At 34.3% G+C, this 11764-nt stretch overlaps 1 long non-coding RNA gene across 1 annotated transcript; it reads left to right on the top strand.

The window, feature by feature from the left end:
- Window positions 1-949: 949 nt before the first annotated feature.
- On the top strand, window positions 950-10842 carry LOC143238230 (uncharacterized). Its single transcript, XR_013020469.1, has 3 exons — window positions 950-1110; window positions 7991-8857; window positions 10093-10842. It is a non-coding gene; the product is annotated as an uncharacterized LOC143238230 (long non-coding RNA).
- Window positions 10843-11764: the final 922 nt, after the last annotated feature.

Raw genomic sequence — 11764 nt, 5'->3', positions numbered from 1 at the left:
TAAAACTGCACGAGGATTACCTTTGCTAGCCGTCCCTAATTTAGCAGTATAAGACTAGAGGGAAGGCAGCTAGTCATCACCACCCACCGCCAACCTTTGGGCTACTCTTTTACCAACGAATAGTAAGATTGACCGTTATATTATAACGCCTCCACGGCTAAAAGGGCAAGCATGTTTGATGTGACAGGGATTTGAACCAGCGACCTTCAGATTACGAGTCGAGCGCCTTAACCACCTGGCCATGCCGGGGCAAAACTGACAGAATAGAGAGCATTATGCTGTTGGGGTAATAAACAACTTACCCAAAGCTCCTTGTTTAAATACATGATTTACAATTAGTGATATGCAATGAACAGACACTACAAGAACAGCCTAAGTTTCTTAGTCATTCATTCTAGGAATGTTATTGTCATCTTCAATATGGAAGATTTTAATTTACATATCCTTAACGAATATTTTCTTTAAAAATTATCAAAGAAACTAACAGACACTGACTTCAAGAAGTTAGTTCAAACAATATGCACAATAGATTAGTATATTAGACATACGGCTATTTTAAAACTATTTCAGAACAATAAAAACTACTAGTTTTAACTAAAACAGCAACATTGGTGATATGTGCTGTATAGTAATACAAAAAACAACAACCTATTAACCATTAGCGTGTGTTTACAATTCCTCCATATTTACGCGATCAGTCAAACTTTTAAGCGTCCTTACATGGACATACAGTAACAAACGGATATGTATTGAAAACAACATTCACTCACAGCGTATTGAACGGTCGTTGCCTTCAACTGATACAAATCCGTAGAGTAAATTTAGCGCGTGCTTTTATTGGCACTGCTCTCTCGTGTAGAACTCTCCTTCGCGAACATCCGGGAAAGTGACAACCAAAGATTATCTTTGTGGATTACTGCTAACCCAGACGTATGGGAAGCTGTGCTTTATTACAGCACTTGTATTTGGGCGTACAGGTGACTCGGGAAGCTTGTGACACGATTTTCTTATAATAGTACGCTTTGAAAGAAAATATGCAACAACTGCCAGCAGATCTCATAATAGAAGGGAAATGATCAAGGGTTCTGGTTACATGTGATCTCTAATTTAGTAAGTAATATTTTTGTTTGAAAATATGTGTACCAGTGTAATATTACTTAATAATTCTGCACAGTTACTTCATGAAGAGATATACATTTTTTTTTTTTTTTGCTGCTCTGTCTCTCATTTCTTTTGAACGCTTTATTTGGCAACAAAGGGGATTAGACTGTGTGGACTGACATTGTAAGCCAGATATAAACTGTGTTAATAGTGGCTGGGTGCCGTAATGTGAACCAGTTAACTCGTTAAATGTGACAACGTTTACTTTTGTAAATAGTTTAACGATATGGTTACTGCTGAGAAAACTCAGATGCTGAACTTAATATAACTGGGCATCAAAATAGCTCGGAGCTGAATTGAGATGTCTGTGATGCACTGACTCACTGAGAGAAAGAGCCTTATTCTGATAACAGAAAAACACACATATATATAACTGATTATGCCAAGTAAAGAGATATGTTAGCACAATTTAAATCGATCCATTTATGTATGTGTAATTTTTAACTTCTGTTTAATTTAAATAACGTAATACCGGGATGGCCATGTGTTTGCTTTTCAACGCTGCCTTGATGTGACGTTTTAATAAGTATTTGTACAAACCACTCAATGAACAGTTAAACAAATTATCTTTAACAACGTTTTAGTCATTTCAACACTCTGTTGTTAAAAATATGTGTGTGGCTAGTAAAAAAGTTTAAATAATCTAATAAATAATGCGTTTGTGTTTTCTGTCCGAAACTTTTGTCGTAAATTTCTCTATCAAATACTACAAACCTCATATCGTTAGTTAGGCCTTTGTGCGAGGATTGATTGATTATTGGCTTTTCAATTCAGATTACCTTGCCTACTTGTTGCTTAGTCAGTTTTGTTAATGTAAAACGAGTATGTTTCTCGGTGGCACAATGACGTCATGGTCAACTGACTACTGCCTTCGATTTCAACTTTAGTTGTTTTTTTTAATTAGTATTATTTCCAAATTATTTCACACAAACAACACTTAACCCTCGTGTATTTTCCTTGAAGAAAATAAATGAATATTGTAATAAATACAATTTCTCGACGTATTCGTGTCTAGTCCCGGCATGTCCTTGTGGTTAGGGTACTTGACTCGCACCTGCGGGTGTGTGTGTTTTGTTATAGCAAAACCGCATCGGGCTATTTGCTGAGTCCATCGACTGGAATCGAACGCTTGATTTTACTGTTATAAATTCGTAAACTTACTGCTGTACCAGCGGGGGACCGCACCTGTGGGTGGCGAGTTCGAATACACTAAACAGGCTCGCCTTTTCAGCTGTGTGTTAGACTGTGACGGTCAATCTCAATCTATTCGTTGGTAAAAAAGTATCCCAAAAGTTAGCAGTGGGAGGTGTTAACTAGTTGTCCTCCCTGCTAAATTAGGGGCTGCTAGCGCAAATAGTCCTCGTGTCGCTTTGCGTGAATTTTAAAACAAATCAAACATTATTTAGGTCTAAAATATGCATGTAGTTCATCTTAAACCATATGCTTATCACTTTGTGAACATGTATTCAGACGTTTTGCATAATCAGCTAAGTTTGCGTTTATTACAACTTTACATGTACTTTACTTTGCAATAATTTAGTTTCGATTCGTTTCATAGACGGCTATAAACACCTCTTTTTCTTTTCTACACAACGCTTTTGTAGGCTTCTTTGTTTCAACTCATAAAACTGTGTCATACATACACTGAATAACCTGTTTAATAACCTATTATAAATACTAGTACTCTACTTTACTGATTACATCATGTGTAGTTTTATAAAACAAAGTTACGTATACGTAGGTTTATTAACTACAACTATATATACGTGAGTTTGTTTGTCTGATTGCGAAAAACGTTTCAAATAGACGAAGATTTATCGATCTAATGCACACTGCCTGTAAGAAAGCGTAGCTTAAATGTTGTGCGTGAAAATAATAGAATAAAGGAAGTTTAAGTGAAGGACATGAACATGTTTTGTGAGTCAGGACTAGTAGACTAATACAAAATGTAATAGAAGAAAAAAAGACTCAACAGGACAAAAGAAATGAAAGATACAAAAATGTGCCCAAGATGAAGGGAAAACTATCTTTTACAAATTAATAAATTCATTACCTCATCAAAGTGAACTCTGAATAAAAGTTGCAAATGAATATCTTAGCTCTGTATTCAAACTCTATAATACTCTATTATGGCTGCTCATAGCGTTTAGATAAATTACTCCTTCTCGTGGTATTTTCAGGCAAATCACCCATCTCTACTATTTGTATAAATGTCAAACCATTCACGTTGTAAGATATTAATTATTTAACATCATAGCAAATATTTCATAAGCAATTCATAAAGTGAAGGAAGGTAGCTCCTGTCTAAGATACAGGTGTAAATCTTTCCCTCAAATGTAATATACAACGTGTATATTAACGGGGTGTAGAAACCACGTTTTAAACCCCCAGATGAAGGTAAATATACCTCATAGACGACTTACCTAAACTGATAGTTTAACCAAGAACAAACAATTTATTAACCAATTTGAATCGATAGCCTAACAAAACAACACCGAACGCTGTTTAACCAAACAGTAGAGCATTAAGTAATTATTTTGAATTTGTAGTTTAAATAAGCAACAACGAACTCACTTAACTAGGTAATTTAACTAAGCAACAATGAACTCACTTAACTAGGTATTTTAAATAAACAACAATTAACTCACTTAACTAGGTAGCTTAAATAAGCAACAATGAACTCACTTAACTAGATAGTTTAAATAAGCAACAATGAACTCACTTAACTAGGTAGTTTAAATAAGCAACAATGAACTCACTTAACTAGGTAGCTTAAATAAGCAACAATGAACTCACTTAACTAGATAGTTTAAATAAGCAACAATGAACTCACTTAACTAGGTAGTTTAAATAAGCAACAATGAACTCACTTAACTAGGTAGTTGAATGAAGCAACAGAAAATTTAGTAACCATTTTGATTGTTTTGTTTGTTTTTGTTTTTTTTTTAATTTCGCGCAAAGCTACTCGAGGGCTATGTGCGCTAGCCGTCCCTAATTTAGCAGTGTAAGACAAGAGGGAAGGCAGCTAGTTATCACCACCCACCGCCAACTCTTGAACTACTCTTTTACCAACGTATAGTAGGATTGACCGTCACATTATAATGGCTTAAAGGGCGAGCATATTTGGTGTTACGGAGATTCGAACCCGCAGCCCTCAGTCTACGAGTCGAACGCCTTAACCCACCTGGCCATGCCGGGCAAACCATTTTGAATTGAAAGCTTAACCAAACAACAATGAACATCGTGAACAATGTGAAGCGGTAATTTGTCTAATCAGCACTGGACGTAGTAAATATTTCGAATGTGCAAATTTTACCAAAAAATAATGAACTTAGAAAACATTTTGAGTTAGTATATTAAACAAGCAAAAAGAAATTTGGCGAACATTTTGAGCTGATAGTTTTTAATGAACTAACAACAGTGAGCTTAACGAACATTTTGAGCGGGTAGTTTAACCAAAAAATGCAACTTCAATGAATGTGTTGAACTGTTAATTTTAGTCACCAAGAGTAACTTTTATTAACATTTTTAACAAATTGAATTTAGCCAATCAATGTTGAGCTTAATGACCATTCTGAACTAGTTCTCCCAATCAAGTTATAGTAAACACAGTGGAATTTTGAGTTGAATCAAGCCAAAGTGACCTTATTAAACATTTTGAGTTTAATCAAATAGTAGTGTTATTAGCAAATGTATTGATTTCGTAGAATAGCAAATCAACAAGTTATCTGTGTATGATTTTACAAGTCAATTAATACGTGTTACAACAACGAACGATAATTCTGAAACAAAGCTCATAGCTAATCTATGAGTCGCATATTGCGAACTTTAACATTCAGGAATTTAACATACTTATTGAAGGTTACTAAGTTATGTTTATATGAGCGCCTAAGACAAAAATTTGGATATTATATCTGTCGTAAACGATAATGATCAGAAAAAGAAAAAAAAAATTATATTCAGTTATAGTTAATAATATATCATATACATATATGTATATGTGTGTGTGTATGTATATATATATATATAAAGAAAGTGTGTGTGTTTTTAATAGTAAAGCCGCATCAGGCTATCTGCTAAGCCCACCGAGGGGAATCGAGCTCCTGATTTTAGCGTTGGAAGTCCGTAGACTTACCGCTGTACTAGCGGGAGGCAAGATATATATATATATCTATATATTGAAGATTCAAAGTGTCCACAGCAAGGGTGTTATAATCGTGACGGCCCGGCATGGCCAGGTGGTTAAAGCACTCGACTCGTAATCTGAGGGTCGCGGGTTCGAATCCTCCTTGCACCAAACATGCTCGCTCTTTCAGTCTTGGGGGAGTTCTAATGTAACGGTCAATCCCACTATTCTTTGGTAAAATTGTAGCCCAAGAGTTGGCGTTGGGTGGTGATGACCAGCTGTCTTCTCTCTAGTTTTACACTGCTAAATTAAGGACGGCTAGTGCAGATAGCCCTCGTGTAGCTTTGTGCAAAATCCAAAAACAAACAAACAAATAATCGTGACAGTTAGTTCTTCAAGCTGCTTGAAAGTATCATTGTATGTGTCAGGAAGACTGATTTCTTTGTAATCGCCAGTTCTAGATAAGTGGTTGTTGAGATTGAACTTTAGTATGAGTCTTCGGTCTGAATGTTTAACTGAGTTGTAGCAAGCTAATCTTCAGGCTAAAAATACTCAAAGCAGCATTAGTTTTATTGTAATTCGTATTTTTATCCATTAAATACTTTTTTGTTTCTTACAAATTATAATATGTTTTTTTGTTGTCTGGCTTGAATGTCTTCAACATATTTTTCCACTTTTTTGGTTCTTAATTTGAAATGGATTTGTCTACTTAGCTGTTAAGCTCAGCTTTCACGTGGTAACTTTTCAAGTCCACAAGACCTAAATTACACACTTTAACACTGTCTGTAATTATATTGACATAAGATAACCAACTTTTCTGATTTGTTAGATGCACTGGTTTTGGTTTTGTTATCATTGTTAAACAGAGCATACATATATATTTATGAAAAAGGATACAACTTTTCATACAACTGTGTATCTGTAATGAACGCAACTACTAAAATATCGAATACTACAATTAATTTGATATCTTTTTATTTCATATACATATCTTATATATCACTATTCTTATATTTCTATACTTTTAAAACCGGGCGCATCATAATAATCTAATTTAATTCAATTTGTAATATAACAATCTTCCCTAACTAAAAACAAAACAAAAAGAAGGAACCACATCGATCCTGGGCAAACTTTGAGAGCAAAACATAGCACATAAAACATTCATTCAAAGCTGGTTGTGTGTAATTAGGCAAAAATCTGTATAAACATTTGAGGGTGCTCTCATTTAGCTGGACAAGCATGGCTGAGTAGTTAGGGACGTTATAACTTTACGGTGAATTTCACTGTTCTTTGGTAAAATAGTAGTGCAAGCGTTAGCAGTGGGTGGTTTTTCACTGCTAAATTAAAAACGGGTAGAGTGCATAGCCCTATTGTAGCTTTGCGGGAAATTCAAACCAAACAAACAAGCTCCCGTTTAGATTGAGGAACTTCTTGTTCGTCCATGCATGGACTGAGCCCTGAAATGGACCTGAGTATGATGTTATACTTTTACTCTGGCCCAAAGCTTTAAAAAAAACAAAAACACCCTAAAGACAGACGCTATAATCGTTCGGGAGGGAGGAAGAGGTCAAATGTACCTGACCCTCCTGGGTATTTAACAACATCAATACCCAAATACCCACACAGTCAAACTTAGATTGAGGTCATTTCTACTTCTGACAGGAATTATAAATGTGGCATGCTTGTCTCGAAAGGGCTCGGCATGGCCAAGCGTGTTAAGGCGTGCGACTAGTAATCTGAGGGTCGCGGGTTAGCATCCCCGTCGTGCCAAACATACTCGCCCTTTCAGCCGTGGGGGCGTTATAATGTTACGGTCAATCCCGCTATTCGTTGGTAAAAGAGGTGGCGGTGGGTGATGATGACTAGCTGCCTTCCCTCTAGTCTTACACTGCTAAATTAGGGATGGCTAGCACAGATAGCCCTCGAGTAGCTTTGTGCGAAATTCCAAAACAAACAAACTAACAAATTTGTACCGAAATGTTTAAAAAAGTGGCCTGCTTGTCCCAGAGTGTTTAAAAGGAAGCTAAAGGAATTAAAACTGCCCTTTAAGTATTCTAAACAAGTGTAATATTTGCCAAAATTGTATTTTTTTACGTTAGTCTTTCCTCAGTTGAGCTACAACAAACATATTTTTTTTCATTTAAAAAAAAACACAATCCTAAAACAAATGGTGTTTCGTTAGCTGTGATAGCAGTTACATTGCGCGATATTTCATCTGATAATATTAAAATCATATCAATAATGATGTTAATAAATTGAAACTTCTTTAGCTCTTTTGGAAACGTTTGTAAAAATGTTGTTTCCTCAGTCATAATAAAGCTGTTTACTGGTTATGATGTGAAGTTCCCAGACTGTACGTATTTACAGTCACCAAAAGGAGCGTGATATTCTGTCTGGCTGCCGAACAGGCTAAAAATAAATATTATTAGTGACCCGACACTCTAAGAACCCATAACATCACCCATATTCTACGCAAATAAACAGTAGATACATTAAAATCACAAAGTTCTTTAATACATGTATCTAACAACCTTATCTATTTGTTTTTATTCTTGCGAAGAGTAACCCAGCAAAGCATAGTAATACATTTTGGCACAATTCCTAACTTTCTAAGTTTGGTCTTTAAATATATATATGTATGTATACAGACTGGCAGCTTTTCATACCTTCATATATCTATGTATTTTTCTTTTCTTCCAGATGTGGATCTTGACAGGTTTTCATCGGCCAAGGATCTTCATTTATGATACGAGATCCATTTTAAGCTTATCGAGAACGTATTTCCTAACCGTTGTTTGATATTGTAAAGTTATATGCACTTTGTAGAACTTAGAAAAAAAGACATTTGAAATTTCATTAAAACCCCTTAGTACGTGCTTAAAAAGTGCGAAAGAATTTTTTTTTCATAGTCTTCATAACAAAGTGTCATGATTTGGTTGCTTTAAGGAAACAATTCAAAGTGTTCCTGTGAATTCCAGAAGTTTGATTGGTTGTCAGAGAACTTTGACGTCATATAATCGTTACATATTCTATTTATCCAGGATACAAGATACTGTCATCATTAATATTTTCGTTAGAAACAAGAAAATACAGAAAACTAAAGTATATGGCTAATTGCAAAGATCCATCAATGTCTCAAATGACATATACTGGGAATTTAAACGAAACTACTTCATCGGATCATAAAGATTGGTTTTATAAATTAGCAATGACAGAATATCCTCAGCCTTTGAAAAGATCACAAAAAAGGAAATTACGAGATCGCCGTGGCCACAGGTTTCGTACGCAACCGGTAACGTTTGACGAAATCAAGGAAGTCGACGAAGAAGAGTTTGAAGCAACGCCCTGCAGAGGGCACCCCGTGACGACAAGCAAATCTCAATCGGAACTTTGTGCTAATTTCATATTTTCTAGAAAAATTAGTGATTCTTCGAACTCGAAATCCATAGATAAGGAAACAAACCAACATCAGGTTGAGACAAAATTCCCTGGGACAGAGCCTTATGTCTTCCAGGATCTTTCTAAGTGGTACAGTAAACCTAGACAAGGATCTATATAACCGAAAACGTAATAATATAGTATAATTTAATAAAGTTACATTCATGTTTTTTAGAAATTTAAAATAATAGATTCGTTAAATGAATTATTTTCCTACAAACATATTACTGAGTGAGTAATTTTGCCTATAGTGAAATGAAAAATTAATCAAAACGATTTTCGTCATTGTATTACTGTAACCGTTTTTGTTGTTGTTTAAGTATCGTTTTAGTTTAAAAATTAACCATTCTCATATATTACTAACTATAGTTACTGTATTGAAATTAATGATGTTCTTATGCTAAGAAATATCGCAGTATATCTAAACACAACATGAGGAAAACGAATAGCCCTTTGGAAACAGCCGACGTTCCTATAATTCATGCAGTGAAAATCCGTACACGTAAAAACCAAAAGCATAAACCTATGGCTACAGCCGTTGACTACGAATGAAAATTATCTTTATTTATAGAACCAAGGCATTGTGCCAAATGTAATATCCAGGTGTTTCAAAAGTTGCTGAAAGAAATCGTCAAAGTAAGCGCTTGCCGTATTAATGTTGTTAACGCAGATAAATATGTAATGGCGCTGTTTAATATATAAACATTTTGTAGAATGTAGTAACAGTATATGTATAATAGGTTCAACTTGAGAATGATAATCAACTTGTTTCACAACTATTTTAAAAAGATCTACGTCATTCGTTAGCCATTAAGTCTCCTGGTTGAACAGCGATAAGTTACTGGACTTACAACGCTAAAAACCGGGTTTCGATACCCGTGGTGGGCAGAACACAGATAGCCCACTGAGTAGCTTTGTGCTTAATTCAAAACAACAATAAACGTTTTGTATACAAACGGTAGCGACACCTATAAAATGATAAAAAAATAATTTTCTTCTTGCAGCATTTTGGCGCGTAAGCAAGGCATCTAGTCGTCATTAACTCTCTTTAACAGACAAACAGCACAATTTGGCCGTTACATTTGTAGCGCATCAATGACCTGCAGTGTTAGGCTTAATGATAAAAGAAAAAAGCAATATTAATGTCTTTACCTCACTAACAACGGTATAACATCAATATCAACTTGCAATTCAGCAATCAAGAAGCTATGGGAAAGGTTTAACACTAATTATAATAATAACAGCACTATAAAACTTCACAGCATGTCGGATATCATAATATATCACTAACACAACTGATTAATTAAAAGTTATTTTAATTTCTTTTTTGCATTATAAAATGTGCTTTTCTCCTTTTCTTATAGCAAAGCCACATCAGGCTATCTGCTAAGCCCAACGAGGGGAATCGAACCCCTGATTTTAGCGATGTAAATCCGTAGACTTACCGCTGTATTAGCGGGAAGCGTTATAACATGTAAATGTGTTGTAAAGAAAACAATTTATTTTATTCTAGTCCTACAAATTATACAGTACTTTTCTACATTATAAAATTTAAATGTGTAGTAGAAAAGCAATTTCTAACTGTACATGTTTTCAAATTTTTTATAGTGCAGTTAGTATGGAGAAAAAAAATGTAATTCTCAAAATATTTACAAAGGGTGTGTAAAATATAGCAAGTTGTGTACCAAGAGAATATTCAACTAATTAGCAAAGATTTCAAAGATATTCTTCCAAATCATTATTTAATCTTCTAACTTGGTATTAGATGACGGTAATCAGAACAAAAAAGGAATTCTCAGTTTTATTTAACGAAATTAAACATGAAAAAACGCCCCAACTTTTAAATTCCTATTGTTTTTCTTCAGACAATGTCTCGTTAATAAGGCTTTGAATAGTTTTGTTAAATGAATAAAGGAAGTTGTCACTGAGAAACTCCTTAATATTGTTTATACTTTTAAACTGCTTGCTTTTAATTAATTGTTAACTTTTAGTTAAATAATAGTGTTAATATAATTGCTTCGTTTCAGATGCGACGTTTTGTATTTTTAAATTTGAAGTAGTTTACATTTAAATTCAAGAGCCTACGAGCAAAAATAAAGAATATATTATAATAATTCAACCAACAACGTCTACAATACCCATGGCAACAAAACCTTTCGTCCGATACCAGGGTTTCCTCGGTCGGCTGGGATTTGATAGACTTAACATTGTTCTACATGCTCTATATATCAAGAACTTTCATGAACAACCATTGTTATGGTTTGGACAAGATTAAGTGACTTAGTCTCAACAGTATTATTTTAAAATGTTATTTTACGTTACCATGGGAAGTGAAGAAGTTTTATAACTAACTAAATAACGTCTTTAAAATATTAACTAAAACACAACTATAGAACAATAACACCAAAGTTAAAATAAGGATGTGACAGAAACGTTGCGTTCATAACTTTCACTTGCTATTAATGCTGGTTTTGCAGTATTTGTAGCAAACACTTTTAATAATAGTTTGATGCAAGTAATTTGTTTCTTGTATTGTTCGCACAAAGCGACGCAAGGGGTTACTTGTACCGTGCTTACCGTAAGGATAGAACCTTAAATTTTAGCGTTATAAAGAGCCACCGGTGGACAATGAAGTAAACATTTTGTTGATGACGTTATAAATATGGTGGGAGCACTCGTTTAATTTGTTTAACTTATATCCACGTGTAGTACTTGTCTTGCATGTTAAGTAGTTTGTACATAATAATTATAAAAATAATATATGCAATAAGATTTAGAAACTACTGTAGAACGATTTATGAATAAGATTAACTGAAATCCCACTTTTCACACCTTGCAGATCTACATTCACTAACCCTAACTCTTTAATTCTTTTACGTCACATGGTCATCCTTATCTTTCGCTGTAACAGAGATTTTTTTAGAGGAAAAGTTTAAACTCAATGTTTTGTGTGACAATTTCAACACAAACTATCCAAGACACTCATAAATCTCCAAGGGTTTAGAAGAATAAGCCTTTTATGTAATAAATTTAAAG

This window comes from Tachypleus tridentatus, chromosome 13 (genome assembly GCF_004210375.1).
Source record: "Tachypleus tridentatus isolate NWPU-2018 chromosome 13, ASM421037v1, whole genome shotgun sequence".
NCBI classification, from domain to species: Eukaryota; Metazoa; Arthropoda; class Merostomata; order Xiphosura; family Limulidae; genus Tachypleus; species Tachypleus tridentatus.
This window is presented reverse-complemented; position numbering and strand designations above follow the sequence as displayed.